Below are 20,977 nucleotides of genomic sequence, written 5' to 3' on the forward strand. Positions count from 1 at the left end.
TGATTTACACTCTTTACCCCCCATCTTCGTTCTTCACCACTGCATGTCAGCTTTTTAAAGAAAAGAGGGGGCAAAACAGTAAGGAGGTTGTTATTTGGGGGGAGGCTAAGCTGCTCCTTAATTTGGCAGAGAAGGGGAGAGAAGAAAATCATCTGGCACATCTCGTCCCAGCTTCTGAAGTGGGGTAGGGTGTCTTTTTCCAGAAATAGGAAAAGACAGGAGGAAAAGTAGATTCTGGCTTATGAGCTGTGGTGGCGCAGTGGTTAGAGTGCAGTACTGCAGGCTACTTCTGCTGACTGCTGGCTGACTGCAATTTAGCAGTTCAAATCTCACCAGGCTCAAGGTTGACTCAGCGTTCCATCCTTCCAAGGTGGGTAAAATGAGGACACAGTTTATTCAGGGTATTATGTTGACTCTGTAAATCGCTTAGAGAGGGCTCTAAAGCACTATAAAGCAGTATATAAGTCTAAGTGCTACTGCTATTGCTTGTTACTGCACCACAAGTCTTTAAAACTCTGCAAAAGTTGTTTTTGAAGCAGAATTTTTGGCTCAGTTTTCCAAGATGGCCAAAAATCCTGCAGCACTGAGAGATATCAAAAGGGAATGTCAACCTCAGAATCCATGCATCCTTTGAATGTGAAGAGTCCAAGTCCAGGCAAGATTTTCTTTCCAGGAAACAAAAGGCAATCGCAGCACATTCCATGAGCAAATCTTTCTTCCCCTTTCTTTACACTTGCCTGAGTGAGGTGTTCAATAGTAAAGCCAGTCTATATTTCACAGTTCTAGGCTGCATAAACAGAGGGATAGAATCAAGATCACGTGAAGTGTTAACACCACTTTATAATGCCACACTTGGGATACTGCATTCAGTTTTTGTCACCATGAAGTAGAAAAGATGTGGAGACTCTAGAAAGAGTGCAGAGAAGAGCAACAAAGATGATTAGGTGAGACTAAAACATATGAAGAACGGTTGCAGGAACTGGGTATGTCTAGTTTAATAGAAAGAAGGACTAGGGGAGTCATGATAGCAGTGTTCCAATATCTCAGGGGTTGCCACAAAGAAGAGGGAGTCAAACTATTTTCCAAGGCACCTGAGGGTAGAACAAGAAGCAATGGGTGGAAACTAATCAAGGAGAGAAGCAACTTAGAATTGAGGAGAAATTTCCTGACAGTTAGAACAATTAATCAGTGGAACAGCTTGCCTCCAGAAGTTGTGAATGCCCCAACACTGCAAGTCTTTAAGAGCTCCCCATGGAGATCCGGACCCTTATTACCCTCCTGGCCTTCCGTAAAGCTACCAAGTCCTGGCTGTTCCGGCAGGCTGGGGGCTGTTGAAGTATCCAGCCCCGCTTCATTTGTGACTGTTGTGTATTTTAATATTGTTTGTATTGTCTTATTTATCCTCTCCCCCGTTTCATTGTGAGCCGCCCGGAGTCCTTCAGGAGTGGGCGGCATACAATACCAATAAACGAAACGAAACGAAACGAAAGGAAGATGTTGGATAGCCATTTGTCTGAAATGGTATAGGGTTTCCTGCCTTGGCAGGGGGTTGGACTAGCAGACCTCCAAGGAGAAATCAGACAGAACAAAGATAAAAATCAAATATAACAATAGAAGCAGGGGTGAAATGCTACCGGTTCAGACCAGTTTGCCCAAACTGGTAGTACAAAAAGCTACCAGTTCACCTGAACTGGTAGTTAAAAAATGGTAGTGTTCGGGCGAATTGGTACTTCTGACGATCAGATGTGATGCACAACTTATATTATCTAGAAAGCAGGATTTCCTGCTTTCTAGCTAATCTAAATCACGTGGCACAGCGGATTTCCCCCCCCCCCTGCTGTTCTACTTACCTTTGCAGCCATGCTTGGTAGCAGGCTCCAGCTGTCCACCCAAACATCATCATGTCCAATTTTGTTGGTTTGTGCATGCACTGAAAGTCCTGCGCATGCACGGAGGTGGAGCATCCACCTGGGCAAGTGGTGTTCTTTACATTTTTACCACAACATTTTGAATTGGCAATCACATATGGAATTCAAAATGATTGAATGATACGTATCTGAAAACACAGCCCTTTCCTGGGAATTCATTCTTCCATTTGCAGGAATACCTTTGTCCTGGATGCTGATGGCCTTTCTCAGAATCCAAGATTACAATAATAAAAGTAGATCAAAGACAATCATCTAATCCCCCGATAAAAGATAGTCAGCTCAATGCAACAGCACAAGGCCCAGCAGGATCTGGCAGGTTGTTTGCCTTTTCTTTTCTCCTTTGCCAAAGAGAAATATAGCTCACATCCATATAAAGGAAGTTTGTGAGTGAAGCTTGACAGAGTAGTTGGATGGGCTTCTGGGGCCACAAGTACCAGCTTGGATGTAATAGAGAAAAGGTTAAAATGTACGCATGGTGAAAAAAAAAACCTTTAAAATGTTGATTTGGATTGTGAGGGATTATAGAATATTGGAAAATCATAATGGCTCCTTTGGGAGGAAAAATTCAAAGAAACATCAGAATAGCTTTGTTTAGTTTAAAACTGCTGATTATGTTTAGAATGGAGCCAGAGACTGCTGAAAGGCTTTTATTTCTGCAGTACTTAGGGACTTTTTAATGGAATATTCTTCCTGCTATCTCAAAGGTCAATTCAAATAGGATGTTCAATGATTATAACCAATGGCAAATTTCCACATCTGCATTAAGGATAAGGAAGTCTATAGTTTATCTGTGCTAGCATGCTGATTCTCAAGTCACGTTACATCAAAAGCTGATCAAAAATTCAGCTGGCAAGAAGGAGGAGGAGGAGGAGGAGGAGGAGGAGGAGGAGGAGGAGGAGGAGGAGGAGGAGAAGAAGAAGAAGAAGAAGAAGAAGAAGAAGAAGAAGAAGAAGAAGAAGAAGAAGAAGAAGAAGAAGAAGAAGAAGAAGAAAGCTGTTTCTAAGTTGCCATACCACCAGGCTTGAAATTTTAGGCTTGGATAACCTTGAAGTATGCTGTTTACATTCCCACTTGAGTTTAGTGCACAAGATAATCTGCCATAACGTCCTACCAGTTAATGACTACTTTCACTTCAACTGCAATAACACAAGGGCTATCAATAGATACAAATTAAATGTACCATATTTTTCAGAGTGTAAGACACAACTTTTTTCCTCAAAAAAGAGACTGAAAGTCTGGGTGCGTCTTATACATTGAATACAGCATTTTTTTGCCTCCCGAAACCCCAACCCTTCACCAAAATGGCCGTGCATACCCTTATGGAGGCTTTCAGAGAGCTCCTGGGGGCTGGGGAGATTCAGAGAAAAGTGGCAGTGTTGTGCTGTCTTATTAGGTTTCAGTTTAATCCAAACAATATCCTAAACAGTGGTGGGTTTCAAAAAAAATTCGCACCTATTCTGTGGGTGTGGCCTACTTTGTGGGAGTGGCTTGCCGGCCATATGACCTGGTGGGAGTGGCTTGCCGGCCATGTGTTTTCTTTCTTTCTTTCTTTCTTTCTTTCTTTCTTTCTTTCTTTCTTTCTTTCTTTCTTTCTCTCTCTCTCTTTCTCTCTCTCTCTCTTTCCTTCCTTTTGTCTCTCTGTCCCTTTTTTCTTTTTTTCTTTCATCTCTCTCACTTTTTCTTTCTTTTTTTCTTTTTTTCTTCCTTTCTTTCTCTTTCTCTCTCTGTGTGAGTCTGTGTGTGTGTGTGTGTGTGTGTGTGTGTGTGTGTGTGTCAGTGGTGGGTTTCAAAAAATTTTGGAACCTCTTCTGTAGGTGTGGCCTGCTTTCTGGTGGAACCTCTTCTAACCGGTTCGGTAGATTTGATGAACCAGTTCCACCCACCTCTGATCCTAAAGCAGGAGTCACCAACTATTCAGAATTCAGACCACTAAATTCATAATTTTAAATTCTGTGGACCACTAATATGAATTTTTTTAAAAAATAAATAATATTTAGCAGAATCAAGTTATTTTGTGCTTCAGCTTCCCTTGACATTAACAGTTAGGAAAGGGTAATATTTCAGTATCCCTCACAGGCAAATATCTATTCCCTGGAACAATCTGAAAGCAACCCCTCCTCCTCCAGCAGCCGCCTTCCTTGCCTCCACTCAGTTCTTAAATGGCTTTTCTCTATCTTCACATCCTTCCTCTGATCAGCAGGTGTGCCACTGACTTCCGTTCCGTTCCCAATCACTGCGATATCAACAAACACATGGAAGTAGAAACTCTGGAGGCAGCCTGAGAAACTAGCAAAGCAATCGTCTTGTATTGAAGCCCCACTGTCCTCTGAATATTCAGACCGCCTCCATCTGCTAGAGAGCAATTCAGTGAGCTGAAATCTACAGCTGTATCTAAATTGCTCAGGAAGATGCAAACTTCAGCCCTCAAAATTGCCACATCCTGTTTTCTCATTGAATGATGATAGTTGCTTCTGATTTATCATTCAGCTGCATCGATAACCAGGTGACAAAATACATACACAACTCAAAACACTTAAAGGGATCCTCAGTGCATTTGTTTTGAATTTCACAATCCAACAATGGCATCAATCAACAAGCTCTTTATTGCACTGATTAAGAATCAGTCCGCTAAATTCAGTAATACTCCTGCAGAACGGATGAATGGAACCAAAGTACAACCAGCTATCCGTTCAAAGCACACCTGCAGACTTGTCTAAAGCACTGTATTGCAGAAATCTACTTAGTAGATTGTTTACCATGCAGTAAACATAAACATAAAATTAATAGAGCCTTTGTTTTGTTTTGAATACATACATTCTTACCAGTCAAGTGGTTCTCCTTTTTTAAAAAAAATAATCGACATTCAGAAAATGAAGGCAGAAGAAATTAAAAAGTTTAATGGCAAACATTTTAACATTGCCTTTGTGCCCCCCTCTGGTTGTCCACTGAAGCCAGCAAATCTTTGGTCAGAGGGCTGCACTGAACTGTCTGTTAAAGACACTCCAAAGCTTCTTAAGCAAGAAAATGATTGCTTTGTCAAGCCAGTCTTGCTGTCAATAAAAAGTTTCACAACTCAGAGACAAGATTCACCATTCATTCTACTGAAAAGAGCTCTTCGGGATCTGGAAAAGGTTCATTTTCTCTCCCCCTGGATCAATGCCGTATGATATTATCGTCATGCTAAAGCAAAATAGTTTTCATCAAGTTTGGTGCTAAAGCCTGACTTGTCTCTTGAACTCTTTCCTCAAGTTCTTTAGTTAACCCACCACTTATTTTCAAGTTATTCCAATCAGACTAGTAATTCCAGAACATTTAAGTGCCAAGAAACACCAAATTATGAAAAAGCAGCTGAAAATTGATCTTCACCAAGCTTTCCACTCAAATCACCTTCCTAAGGCACTGTAGAAACCTTTGCCTAAGTCTCACTTTTCTCGAATTGTTGTGTGCTGCTATGATTAAGTTGTAACTAATGATCACAACAAACAGAAAACAATAGCAACTTCTATTATTCTGTTTACAATTATCTGGAATTTTCAAGAACTCAACATACTGAGTTCTTGCGTAGCTCTTTAAAATTTCTAAGTCCTTGATTAAAATTTAACTGTATAGGATCAGAAAAGTAAGCATGAGAGGTGATAGATATCCTTATATTCATGTGATAAGATAATTATATATACTTTGGAAGACCACTTTGGAAGGACCAGCATCCTAAAAGTGGGAAACAAATAATTGCAATAAATAAAGTATAAAGACATAACAAAACAAATCTATGACAACTAAGACTTTAATTCTCCTATATTACTTCAGGGATAGCATCGGGGTGGGTTTCAACTGGTTCGCGGCGGTCCCTGCGAACCGGTTGGTCGGCGAACCCGGAAGTAAGTAACTTCCAGGAACGGCGAAGGGCGCACCCGCCCGCCCGTGCTCCCTACCCGGTTTTGATGAGTTCTGCACTTCCATGCATGCGCAGGACGCATACAGCGCCTGCGCGATTCTCCAGGAGCAGCTGGAGCATCGCACAGACGCTAGTACACATGCGTGCATCGCGCGCGTGCACGAGGACGCCGCCGACCCCGTTCCAACTGAACCGGTTGGAACGGGGCGAGAAACCCACCCCTGGATAGCATAGAGTAGAATTTCATGCAAAGACCAAGGGAAAAATCAGTTCCTACTCATATAAAGCTCACTGGCTAACTTTTGGCTAGGCAACTCTCTCTCAGTCCAACCTACCTCACAGGAGAGGACACAGTGGCACAGTGGCTTAATGATGCTAAAATTGCCGGCCCAAAATAGTCTGCATTCCAGCACTTTAAGCCCGGCTCTGTGAGACAGAGTGACCTCCCATCGCACATGCAATATTGTGAGTAAATAAATGGGTGCCACTTTGGTGGGAAAAACCTAGTGTGTTTGTGGGTGTGAAGAGAGCAGAAGCCAATGCTTGACCTGGTCGGGTACAAGCAGGGCCGGATTTAGATGAAAAGAGGCCCTAGGCTATTCCACTTATGAGGCCCTTTCACCTTCCATTTTTAAGTTTGTAAATTACATGAGAGACAATAAAATACATCATTACTGTGATATATATCAATATATATAGCTGGCCTCCCGACAGAGGGCAGCTCTGCTCTATGGCAAAGGCAGTGAGGCCAGCCGCCTCCCCTGCTGCACTCAGCTGCCCGGCTCGGCTCCATCGCCTTCACCTGCCTGGCCGCTGGTGGGCTCCGCATCGACGGGGTGGCTACTGGGAGCGGCCGCGCCTCTCCCCCAACCGCCGGTGCCGGGAACGTGGGCAGGCTCCCCAACTGCCGCGGCGTTGGAACTATCTTAACCAATACATTTTTATGTTTGTTTATTAGTCATATGTGTAGAATTTCTCCTTATTTTCGGTTCAGTGTTTTAGTGTTCACTGTTTTTAGAATAGTGTAATTTTAATTTTGCTAACAATTTGAATGTAGGCCCCTCTTGATCTTGAGGCCCTAGGCTGAAGCCTAGTTAGCCTATAGGAAAATCTGGCCCTGGGTACAAGGCAACGCAACACAAGGTGAAGCTAGGTGAAGCTAGGTGAAGCAAGACTGGTGGAGGAGCCTGAAAGAACCAGCGACCTGAACCCTGCTAGTCAGCTAGTATAAGTTACTTCACCCGCTGCAGTTCACCAAGGATAGGCACACAAGCTCTGAGCAGAATGAACAAGCAATGCATTGTACCTAGCATTTGTGGATTTCTCTGATATTGTATGCCTTACACCAGCAGTTCCCCAACCTTTCTAGCTCTGTGGAATAGGGGCAGCAGTAGTGGTGGCAGGGGGAGGGGGTTAGTTGGCATGCAAGCCTGCTGCCTGCACAATTGGAGCTTTGTGCACTCATCCACCACTTGCACAGCCCAGTTCCCAAAGGACCAGGGACTGGTATCAAGCTGCAGACTAGGGTTTGGGGACCTCTGTCATATGCAAAATAAATAAATAACCTCACAAGATATACCAAGGATATACCACCTTGAACTCCTGGGAAAATAATGCAATATTGAATCAAACAAACAAAACTATAAATACAAATGTGAATGTTGCAGAAAAAAATACTTCAAATACATATTATCTGAAACAACAGATGATTATTCACCACAGGGCTAAATCCAGGCTAGTATTAGCATCTGTCATTCTTCAGGAGTTGCCAAGCCTCCACCTTTGCAGGCTTGAATTCTCTGATACAGGAAGCTTCTTGCTCAGAGATTATGTCTGAGTTTATGTCCATTGGAAGAGTCACTTCTTCTCTTTTTAACAAGCAATTACCACTGCCTGCTTCAAGCCCATGTTATTATCATTATGCAAACTAATAATAGAAAGTACAACAGCTTCAAAGAATCAGTACAAATGGAGAATAAGCACAACAATGAAAGTAATACTCAACTTAAGGACATTAGTTTAACAACAGTGTTGTAAAAACTGACTTATGACTGGTCCCTATACTTACAACTATCACAGCATCTCTCGTGGCCATGTGATCAAAATTCAGACATTTGGCAACTGACTCATATTTATGACGGTGGCAGTGTCCTGGGGTGATGTGATAACCTTTTGCAAACTTCTGAGTAGCAAAGTCAATGGGGAATTCAGATTCACTTAACAATTGTGTTGACTAACAATTGCAGTGATTCACTTAACACCTGTAGCAAGAGAGGTTGTAAGATGGGGCAAAATTCACTTAACTCATGTCTGGCATAGCAATAGAAATATTGGACTCATTGAGGCTGTAAGTCAAGGATTACCTGTACTTTATAAAGAGAACATCCCCAAAAACTATATTCACGTTGTTTGAAAATGTTCCTCTTTGCTCCTTTGTCAAAATCATCATCATTCAAATATTGACCAACAAACCAAATCATATTGCTGCAAATTGTGCAGATTTATCTGCCAAGGACAATTTTTTTAGCCCATCTCATAATTCTTGAATCTTGAAATCTTGAATCTTTTTTTTAATATCATTTTTATTCAGCATTTTTAAACATTAAAATCACAATAACATTTTTACAGCTTTCCGCTATAGGTATTCTTTTTTCTAATTTCTACTTTCCCATTCTATGGCGTATTGTTTCATACATACTGTATAGCTCCTTGTTTCATGATTATTATTTTTAGAATATATAACATATAAACAACATTTACATCTCTATTGATTTCTGAATATATACCATCTCCTTTTGTTATATTTTCTATACACTCATTATGCATTAATTTTACATCTCATTTCAAGCCAATTATTCCACCTAGTCCATATCTTATAATACTCTGTTTCCTCTTTATCCCTTAGTTCCATCATTAATTTATCAATTTCCGTGCATTCTAGCACCTTTTTTACAATCTCTGCGTTTGAGGGGATGGTTTTTTGTTTCCAGTTTTGGGCAAATGAGATTTTGGCTGTGGTAATTATATGAAGCATTATTGAATCTTGGTTGATTCCAAATACTTGAAATATAGCTTGGTCAATAAGCATATGAATCTTAATACACAATGTTTGCTCCAGAACTGGGCAACACGCAGGAGAAATATATGAAAACTATAATGCTAGCTTCAAAAGAGTCCTGTTACCATTAAAAATTAATTAATTAGATTAAATCCCCAAAACTGTTATCCCTATCAAATCCAAGGGGTTGCATCTTTGCAGCTCTCTGCCCTCCCCTTGCAAATGTTAAGTATGGACCTCGGCAAACAAAGTTTTCCCAGTCTTGTAATTGTTCTAAAGCTTCCGTGTGGTCCAAAATATATGATGCCTCTGAACTGAATATCTGTTTAAGTATGCATGAGAATGGGACTTTAGAGATTTGAAATGAAGCTGCCACCTAGGAACTCTTCCCATATACAAACTGCTGGAGCTGGAGCTCCAAACGTATTGGCCCTTTCCCCCTGTTGTCCTATTGAGAACTCAGTGTGTAGAGACAGCAGGGAAGGGGTCTTCTTATTTCTGTCTGTGTTCCTCATTAGCCTGCTTCCTGCAAGGAAAAGAGAATGCTGTTTTCTTTCCATCTTTTTCCACCATACATTTCAGAATAAAGGCTCTCTATCATGAATGCAACTTCTTTAACTCTTATTTCTCCTTTGGATCTGAAGCATTGGCCTCCGGATTCCATTAATGGACTTGGATCCAGTCCTGCAAAGATGCTTTGCTAAATACAGATTCGGGTGACTGAATGAAAGATTCATCCCTATCTCTCTCTCCCTCTCTCTCTCTCTCTCTCTCTTTCTCTCTCTCTATCTCTCTCTATCTCTCTCTCTCTCTATCTCTCTATCTCTGTCTCTATCTCTCTCTCTATCTCTATCTATCTATCTACACACACACACACACACACATATACATATATATATATATATATATATATATATATATATATATATATATATATATATATATATATCGCTTATATTACAAAAAAGAAACAAACAAAACTTTCAAGTACAAAGTTAGCAAAACTAGAGCAAAAGCTCTAATTTGGGGCTTCCACGGGTCTTTGTTTCATACCTGTCTCCCTAAATTATCTTTCACTATTATTTTATATGTGTGTGTGTGAATGGATTGGCTAGGTATTCAACAAGAGATTCAGTTCAAATCTCTATATTAGTTATTAAATGTGAAGATCATACTACAAGTATTAAGCTTGCAGAAATGTTTAATAGTTACAGCTGTTCTGACATAGGCTTCCCAAGAGCATGAAGCAAACTCCTGGTCCCGACAAAAAACCCTTTTATTAATTTACTGTGAATTTTGCTCATTCACATCCAGCAAAGTCTTTCGAGGGAGGATTTACAGTCACAGACCTTATCTGGCTGGGAGAGCTGACAGGCTGATATCTGCAAAACTTGGCAAGGAGTCTTGGAAAGTCATGAACCAATTAAGCGAACTAATTGTCTCCTGCAAACTCCACTCCCCTTTCACTCCTCTTTTATTTTCTCTGGGAGGGGCCATTCATCGTCTACCTGTGGCCTTATTCCCAAGTCGACCCCTGTTTTTTAGCTGTTCCCTTTGTCTGGCAACTCTGCGCATGCGCACAGTGGGAACAGGCTCCAGCTGTTTGTCTGCCTCACTGATGTCTGCCTCTGTAGGCAGCTGATAACTAGCATATAGCTCTGGCCCTCTCTCTGCCTCTGACACAGAGCCCTCATCAGAGCCTTCCCCAGACTCCAGGACTGGCCCATGTTCTTTCCCAAACTCCTCACTGTCCAAATCTGCCGCCCGTTCTGCTGGCGGGCCACAATAACAGCAGGGATGAAGGTCAAGTGACGTTGAGATGTTGACCTATTGGTCCTAACAGCCATGGATAGCATGGTCAATAGAGTTAGTCCTCGATTTACAACCCCACGATTGAGCCCAAAATTACTATGACTAGTGGGACATTTGTTAAGTGAATTTTGCCCTTTTATGACTTTTCTTGCCAAAGTTGTTAAATGAACCACTGCACTAGTAACCCAATTGTTAAGTGAATGTGGCTTCCCCATTGACTTTGCTTGGACACTGCAGTCGTCATAAATATTAGTCAGTTGCCAAGCATCTGAATTTTGATAATGTGATCACAGGGATCCTGCAATGGTCAAAAGTGTGAAAAATGACCATAAATCACTTTTTAGTGCTGTTGTAACTTTGAACAGTCATTAAATGAACTGTTGTAAGTTGAGGACTTCCTGTAGTGGAGGATTATGGAAGTATTCTCCACTATCCTCTCCATTCCTGATTTATTATGTGTATGGAAAGGGTGGTAGGCTCCATTAGATTCCTAGGAGAATGGAGATGGTTGCCAAGATCTAAACCAACCAATGGAGTCAGTTGCCAAGATCTAAAACAAATTAGTCTGCCACATGTTTATGCTGTCTATTAAATAAATCAGAAGAGTGGCATATAAATTGCAGTTGCCCGATCTGCTACTGAAGACCTTCTCAAATGTCTTTCTAACCAAAGAATTGTATCATCACATTCTTTCCTATCCCTATTATATGGGACTTTTCTTCAACTGATCAGAGAAATGCAACAGGCCCACTAATATTCGATTCCATTATCAAAACACAGAAGAATAAGTTATGACCTTTCATTGAACTATCATTCGTCAACCCAGGGCATTGCTATGTAGGTGAATAACAGAAGCATCAGTTTATAAATAAATAGCAGTACTTGAATAAAATACAAAAGAAGTGAGACTTTAAAAGACCGCAACCACTAAAACACTAATAGCAGCAGGATGCCAACAAGCCAGAAGCCTGGCGAAATAAGAATGTTCTATTTGTTTAGAGAAGAAAAGTTTAAGCAGAACTCCTGGCAACTTAATAGACATGTCCATGGAATTTTCTTGGCAACAAGGTCTAGGTAGCTCACCATTGTGTCCCTCCTGGATGCCTTTTTGATTTCATGGTCTAGTTTAAAATCCCAGTACACTCTAGTAGTTTTCTATCAAAGTCTTAGCCAGCATGATCCCTGTTTAGCTTTTCAAAAACCAGCCCTTGAGCACTCTGGTGTTACACTTGGAAGGCCCTGCCTTGAGTTCCAATAAACTATGTTTAATAAGGCAAAATGCAAGAGGAAGCTTTCCAATGACAACAGTAAAAGATAGGGAGACTGGTATGTTGAAATATTTGTCAAATATTTGGTTCTCAATATATTAGAGGCTTTTTTGCGTTTACGTTTTGCAAAACAAATAGCCCAATTCATTTGAAACTAAACTCAAGATATTCCATTAGCAGATTGTAACCAATGTCATGGTAACTAGAGAATATACTAGTTATGGAAGTTACTAAAATGGAATCATAGGCCACATCCACATTAGTTGTTTTGTTAGGTTTCTATCCAAGAACCATCCCAAAATTATATTGCTCTAAATGTCACTCCCCCACTGTTCTTCCTTAAAGTGCACACGGGAAATGGCTGTGCTGTTCTACTGTCCACAAAGTTTGAAATGCAATTTTCTCTGGGCTGAGATTTGTGATTCCCTCAGCTGAAATTCCAGCTCCATCCAATGTTATCCAGCACATGAAAAGCCTCCTCCAATCAACATGTGCAATGTTCTGGTTACTCCACAATTGCATTTTCCCCCTTTCCTGTTTTTTATGCTGCCTGGGGAATTATGGAAATTGAAGATTACACTTTTTTAAGTACCCAATGCTGAGAAACACTGCTCTACACCATCAAACAGTGGGTGAATCTTTTGACTGTTTGACCTAAGGACCACTAGGTGGAAGCAAAGCGTCGGAATGTTTGAATCTGTTAACTGCCATCTAGAGGTCATGCTGATTTATGCAGCTTAGATCCAACCAGAGGATAGGTCCTGCTGAAAAGCTGGAATTTGAGAAAGGAGTTTAGCTGTGGGGATTGGAGTGGGAACTTTAATCTCTAGGGACATAACATGAGTATATGAAATAAGAAACTAGGGCTTTTTTATGAGGTTATAGAATCACATCGTCTTCAAAACTGCTAGGTGAGCATCATACTTACATCTATCCTTTGAAGCAGCATTTCTCAACAGTATCGACTTTAAGATGTGTGGACTTCAATTCCCAGAACTCCCAAGCCAGGCTAGTGTTTGGAGAATTCTGGGAGTTGGAGTCCCAGAAGTTAAAGTTGCCAATGTTGAGAAATGTGTGTGTGTGGTGTGCACACTCTGCAGTGCCATAGGCATGAGCTAGTTAAAGGCCACCAGCTCTGTTCTTAATGGCAGTTGTACTATTGTTGTTTGTCACATACTCAGCTCCTGATTGGTCCGTGTGAGCGGGAGCTATGCCAGAAGCGGATTGGTCGGCTGATTTGACAGCCAACTATAAAAAGAGCTGTCAGATGGAAACCGCAGGTTCCTGTCAGTTGTTGCTGATATGTTGCAATTCAGTATTGTATTGTTAGAAATAAATGGTTAGCTGGTTAAGCCTTTGCCTCGTATTGAACATTGTTCATTTGTTTTGAAACTGAACTTTATTTATGAGGAAAGCTAACCCATGATCTCTTTCATATTTCTAACACTGTACTATTGAGAATAGTCTTAGCTGTTATAGTTAATGATATTTACCACAGTTACTAGCCTCTATCAAACTGCAATGTCTTTATTCTTGACTGGTCCAATTTATTTCACTATTTTCAGTTTTTCTTACGAGCGTCCCTATTTTTGTTCACTGTTTTACTTACCTGGCTAATAGCAAAATGGTTAGATTCACAAACCTTGCTCTTCATGTTATTTTATTACCTATTGCTATTTTCCCCTATTACATACTTTGTCTCAGAGTGGTTACTTTTAATAAACAAGCAATTACTAGCAAATGGCTTTTATATCCGAAATAATCCTTTGGGTCCTGTATTATTATTTTTTTGCATCCTTCTGCCATCATTCCCCCCACCCCCACTCCCCACAGGTGAGGACCAGGATAATGGAAAACAACAGCCCCTCGTTATCAAGAAAATTATGAATTGATTGATCAATTGCCTGAATCAATTGTACTGTTTTGACATTCTGCATTAATCAGTAACTAATTGCCCATTTTAAAATGCTTTTAAAAATGTATTTAGGAGATCAATAATGCAGTAAACTGCTTCTGAAGGAGGAGGAGGAGGAGAAAAAACATGACTGTTGAGGGAGGCGAACACCCAGATGTGAAGTATATTTTGCAGCACAGCTGTACTCTTTGACAACCTTCCTAACAAATCCATCCATTTGCAGAAAATCAATAATTTGCATAGAATTTCAGGAACCAAATTCCAGCAGCAGGGATTCACCTCGGCTTCTTTCCTACAATTTAAAAAACATTCACTGCGGGCATCGCAAAAACAATGAGGCTTCTATTCATATTTTTTGAGATGTTAATGAAAGGTTTGAAAAAATGAGCAGCATTCGGCGTCTTTTCTTTTCTCTCTCTCTTTATGATGGACTATTTCAACCGCAAGTCACTAACTCACACTTTGAGGCTCTTTTTCAAACGCTGTTCCCATTTCTTGTCCCTGAAATGTTGAAAAACGTTTTAACAAAAATAATTCGGCATATCTGAGCACGTAGGGTCGACTTTCTAAAAGCAAACGGAATGTTATTCTGCTAATTTCCAAAAGAAGCATGATTTTTCTATCAATAGAAAAATAATATCACATGAACAGTTAACTTTACATATCTCTGCGAGATGAGCTATGGGAGATGAAAATATGTAAAGAGCTTTATCTATTTTTGTATCTTGTATTTTGTAAATCTTGCCTTTTTTATATAACTTTCAAATAAGGAAAAAAAAAAGAGAACCAGGTCATCCCCTGAAGAAAAGAATATGTAAACACAACAACGGATAGAGTGGATGGAGGGAGGAGTAGAAGGAAAGATTGGAAGGAGAGGAGAAAGGAGAGGAATAGGAGAAAGGGAAAGGCAGAGGAAGAATGGGAGGGAATGTAAGAGTAGGAAAGAGGGGAGGAATGGGAAGAAGAGGGGAAGGGGAAAGGGGAGGAAGGGGAAGGAGAGAAGGGAAAGGAGAGGAGGAAGGAAGGAAGGAGAGAAGAAAGAGAAGAAAGGGGGGTAGGAAGGAGGGAGGGAAGGAGGGAGGGAAGCAAGGAGGGAAGGAAGGAGGGAAGGAAGGAGGGAAGGAAGGAGAAAAGGAGAGAAGAAAGGAGGGAAGGAAGGAGGGAATGTAGGAGAGAAGGAAAGGGGGAAGGAAGGAAGGAGGAAAGGAAGGGGGAAAGGAAGGAGAGAAGGAGAAAAGAAAGGAGGGAAGGAAGGAAGGAGGGAAGGAAGGAGGGATAACAATTAAACAATTGTAGTCAAATGGAGGTATAATGATGGTAATATGTATAAATATCTGAGTTAAAATACTTCAGTTAATATGAATTATGCTTGATGACTGTGGAAGAGATGCACGAAAGTCTTTTGAAACCAACTGATACACTTCCTACAGTATGTAAAAAAGGAAGATTTTATGTGTTCTGTTTGTTTTGAAAATAAAAATAAAAAAAAACTTTACATATCTTTTTTGAGAGTTCCGTATTTGGCTGGAATTATTTGGACAGAAACCTGCAGTTTGCTTCATCAAAATAACCTAGGAAACTTTCCAAAGAAGAGCGTTCTCTATGGTACATACTAAGGGTTCAATGACTCGCAACACAACAATTCTATGGAAACTAGAAAGAGCACAAGTACAACTGTACAAATACAGTCCTTGCTATTCTCCAATTTCCTTTACTGGAGTTATTCATGGGATGATGCTGATGATCATTCTCTAAAGTAAATTTAGATATACTAATTGCTAAGGCTTTTAAAACCCTTGTAAAGATTGATGACGTTCATTGTTCCCCAAAGCCATAATTATTAATTTTTATTTTTATGGGGCAACTAGTTTTCTTCATGTTGTTTGCATGTTTCTTCCTCTTGTTACAGAAGTCCTTCCCATTATAAAATGAAAATGGAGGTTGCATTTTCCAAAACTTCCCTGTAGGACAATTTTAATGGAAGGGTAAGTAGAAACAAAACACCAGATCTGCAGATACTTATTCAATTGCTTTCTGCAAGCCATGTTGGGGCAATGGTTAGAATGCAGTATTTCAGGATAATTCTGCTGACTGCCAGAAGTTCGATCTTCACAGGCTCAAGGTTGACTCAGCCTTTCATCCTTTTGAGGTTGGTAAAATGAGGATCCAGATTGTTGGGGGGCAATATGCTAACTTGATAAACTGCTTAGAGAGGGTTGTGAAGCACTATGAAGTGGTACATAAGTCTACGCACTATTGCTATTGCTATTCTTTCATCACATTTCAAAATTGACATTGAGCAGAGAGGGTATTTTATATTGGCCTCATTTCCCACTCAAGAAGAAAAGTTCTTCAATGCAGATATTAACTTATGGAAACGTAAACTCATAACTACCTGGCCTCCTTCATAAAGAAAATCCTTGCTGTAGTTCAGAGTGGACAACTCATGTGCCATATAAGCAATAGCAATAGAACTTGGATTTATATACCACTTCACAGTGTTTTTACAGCCTTCTCTAAGCAGTTTACGGGGTCAGCATATTGCTCCCAACAATCTGGGTCCTCATTTTACCATCCTCGGAAGGATAGAAGGCTGAGTCAACCTTGAGCCGGTGGGACTTGAACTGCCAAACTGTTGGCAATCAGCAGTCAGAAGAAATAGTCTGCAGTACTGCACTCTAACCACTGCACCACCACTGGTCGTAAGGTCCCCATTCTCAGAGGCCTCCTACTCCCTTTTAATACCTGAGAGACCGCCTCCTGCCATTTACCTCCCAGAGACCTATAAGATCACACAGACTAGGCCTCCTCCGGATTCCATCTGCCGGTCAATGTCGGCTGGCGACTCCCCGGGGGAGGGCCTTCTCTGTAGCTGCTCCAGCCCTATGGAACGATCTCCCCGTGGAGATCCGGACCCTTACTACTCTTCCGGCCTTCCGCAAAGCAATTAAGACCTGGCTGTTCCAGCAGGCCTGGGGCTGTTGATTTATCCAGCCCCATCCTAAGCTATATGAATGTTGTGAAATTTTAATGTTTGTTCTTTTTAATTTTTATATGTTCCCCCTTCCTGCCTTTATCTGTAAGCCTCCCTGAGTCTCTCGAGAGTGGGCGGCATACAAATCCTAATAAACTGAAACTGAAACTAATACTGAACCCTTTGGAAAAAATGAAATGAAAATATTCAGTTCCTTCTGTTCCAATGTATCAGCATAGCATCAGGTGGTCTCCTGCAGCCTTTGGGAAGATTGCTGTGTTAAACTGTGGCTACTGGCCCAATCCAGTCTTATGAAGTAAACAGATCAGAAAACCAAGTCTACTGGATCATTAGAACTACACTTTATTCAGATACGCTACAGTAACAGAATCACAGCCACCCTGTGTTTTCCCTACTTCCTCTGATATCTCAGAAAGGCAGCTAGGAGTCACTTTGAGTCTCTTTTCAGTAACTGCTGCCCACACACTACAACATTTAATAGATACATCTTCTGTATTTGTTGTCCTAATGATTTCTGGTTGATTTTTCCAAGTCTTCTCTATGGCTTTTTCCACAACTCCTCAAACATTATTCACTACCTGCTGAAAGTATGAAGGACAATTGTGCAAGCATTCCCAGGGCCTTCCAGAAACATTTAGACTCCAAGGTTCTTTGAGTTTATTATGCACTTGAAAAAGACAAGATTAAATCTCCAGGAGTGATATGCCCTCTAATGCATTTGTGTACCATGAAAACAAGCTACTTCAGGATTTAGATAAACCAGGACTGAGAAATATTAGATGTCCTAATTATTCATTGAACCCTCCCTCTCACAACCTGTGATTCACATTCCCTCTAGTAATATGCGGTAGATGGAGCTATGCAATATAATGTAATGAGATCAGGAAATGAGGGCTGACCTTAAGCCATGGCTAGGCGTGCAAATCATTCTATCTCTATGCAAGAGTTTCACAAACACTTTTCTGCCAATTCCAGATGTGACACTCATGTCACCTACAATTCTTTGCAGGGTATCATATATGTAGAGGATATACATTCCTGAAAACTCACAGGACAACTAAGTTCGGGATAAATATTTGCAGCTGAGAGAGATCATGTATATTCAGAGTTGTGCTTGTGAATAGAATTTGTGCATATGCTAGGAGACAGGACCAACCCCCTCCTCCTCCCATCAAAAGTGTGATTTGTTGAAAAAGAATAATTGAGAACGAACAGCTGCATACAGTATTTGTGAAGTTTATTTGTTCTTCAGGGAACTAATCATTTTAATTAACACCAAACCAATCTATGAAGATGTCTTAAGAATAGGACTGTTGGAAACCAAAACTAATTTTCTAAACTGAGAATGTTGGCAGATAGTCTGTAACCCCCAGAAACTACCCTTCCAAAGCAATCAAAGGAACATTCTAGACAAAGGACTCGGCCATATTTAATATAGAAAAATCTCTGTCAGCTGGTTGTTTTCTAAAAAGGATGAGTTATATTCTCATATAAAAGAGCCAATTAAAAAACCATAAAATATAAAAAAATCAGTTGAACTTAATTAAAATAATTATTAACTCAACCCCAATAGATTACCCAAGCACTTTTACTTGAATGACAAAATGACATTTGTCTGTATATCTCTCAGCCTTCTCTCTTCTTTCTTCATAGCATAAAAAAGCTTATAAAACAGAGGAGCCCCTAGTCTAGAGAATAGGATGCAAAAGCATGCCAGGAATTTGACATATTGTAGTTTCAATGAATGAATAAATAAATAATTATATTTCTATGTAAGAAATATAGATTGGGCAATTACAGTGTGTTCCCCTATCCCTCCCAAAGCTGTTCTAACTTCCTGTTTTTTGCATGTATCTCAACAAAATTTTCATCCATTGTGTTTATGAAGAATAATCTGGATAGAAATAATCTGGCTCTGTGTGTGTGTGTGTGTGTGTGTGTGTGTGTGTGTGTGTGTGTGTGTGTGTTTATATGTGTATATTATTAAAAGAGATATGCAACTACTAGGCTACGAAGTGGCTGTAAAACAATTGGGATGTTTAAGTCGTAATACCTGTTAGTATTTTTACAATGGCTCAGAAAATACATTCTCATATTTGACTGAGTTTTTGATCTGTTTTCACATTTCTGGATCTATTTTGTGCCATTAACTCTTATAAATGAGACTTGAAACAACATTATGCAGTGCTTCAGTGGTAATGCAGGGCCTATTTTGACTGAGTTTGGAAATGGAGTAAGGTTAGGTTAGGTTAATACTTAGGTTAGGAAATCTAGCAATATAAGACTGTATACAAGATTGAGAAGTTGAGTGGTGGGGAATCTCCCTAAAAGACAAATTAATTCCACATGCCTGCCAAGAAAACTAGATGATATGGCCATGTAGCTATCAGGAGTCATGTTCAACTTGAATGAAATTTTACCTTTTTACTAAAGTATCAATCCAAGTCCTTAAAATGACAAATCACTGACCTTAACAGTGACTAGTAGCTTCACACTGACAATCATCATTTGAGGAAAGCCACCCATATTAAAGTCTCACAAGCACAACTCAATTAGAGTTTTGGATAGATTCTCTTTTATTGTTGTGAGTTCATTAATTGAGCAAGTGCCTTTTACAGGAACCAGACAGATGTGCACTTCCTAGAGGCAGTAAAAAGGCTCTGAAAAGGGAATAATCCCTAGTGAGTTTCATAAATATTTAACTTCTCACCTAAAAAGAGATGTTTGCAGAGAAAAGAAGGTGAACAAATTACTGTCGCACTCTCAGGAAAATACTAATAGATCACAGACACCCTGGAAAAAGATGTGTGATTTTACTCTTCTCTGTGTTAATTGAGAGCATTTGCAATTGTAAGAGCTCAGTTTAAACTCATTCCATAAGAGATTCCAAAAAGCTGGTATGCAAATATTCCCCCTATTTGATTATTTGCAAAGGCCCTTAATGGATCACTTACTGTTTAAAGACTAGGCACTGGTTTACGAGCTACTCTAGCTGGCAATAAAAGGAAGTGTGCCAAAAATCAATTTTGGATATACTGAGGGAGAAGAATGGTTTAGATTTTTTTAACGATTAGATAGCTTTGTATTGGACCTATTGTTTCTGTATCCCAACAGCTCTACCTATACATAGTTAAATAAGCTCATTGTTAAAGCTTTTAGACTGTAATGACCTTGAACTGATAATTCTAGTTAAGATCTTTGGAAGAAAGCTGCATCATGATGGTCTGAATCACATCACACTCCCAAGATTCATCCACCCCATTGCCTCTGCTTATGATACCATCAGAGTTGGTATTCAGCCAGTTCTGACAGGTTCTGGAAAACTGTTAGCGGAAATTTTGAGAGTGGAGCAGGAATGGGGATTTTGCAGTATCCTTCCCCTGCCACACCCACAAAACCACGCCCACAAAACCACACCCACAGAACCGGTAGTAAAAAAAATTGAATCCCACCACTTGATACCATCATTTATTTCCACCCATCTACAATTACAAGATTATCATAAGACAATGTAGTTCAAATTTGTAAGACGTTTATCAGATATAAGTCTGACACCTGCAAAGATTCTGCCTCCGTATATCTTGTATATCTTATTTAGGAAACAAAAACCTGCAAAAAATTCAATTTAAAAAAAGCAATAACAATAATTGCACACTGAATCTAAATACATGCCTAACCAAAAGAGCAATACAACTTGGACGCTTTGATGCCAAAGAGAAAGTGATGTGACTCTGGCTCAGAAAGTCAATCCTCATGCATTATGGCAGGCATCCCCAACTCATGAGCTGCAGTCCAATAACAGGTCACAGCCCATCTGGAACCAGGCCATGGAAGCAGTGAGCCAGCGCACATGTGCATGCAGCTCCACTTGCATGAGCCTCTTGCACAAATGAAGCTGTGCATGCACTTGCCCAATCCTCATGTAGAATTCTCTCCCCCCAGTCAGTCCACAAAGCAAAGGCTGGGGACCACTGCATTATGGTGCTAAATATTTCAATTACTGCTGTAAATCAGTTTAGTGCCAAACAATAGGAAGGAGTGGCAATTGACAATTTATAAACTGCAGATTGAACCACACAGCCCTTCAGCAGAATGAACACCCGTGA

This window comes from Thamnophis elegans, chromosome 3 (assembly GCF_009769535.1).
Source record: "Thamnophis elegans isolate rThaEle1 chromosome 3, rThaEle1.pri, whole genome shotgun sequence".
In the NCBI taxonomy this organism is placed as follows: Eukaryota; Metazoa; Chordata; class Lepidosauria; order Squamata; family Colubridae; genus Thamnophis; species Thamnophis elegans.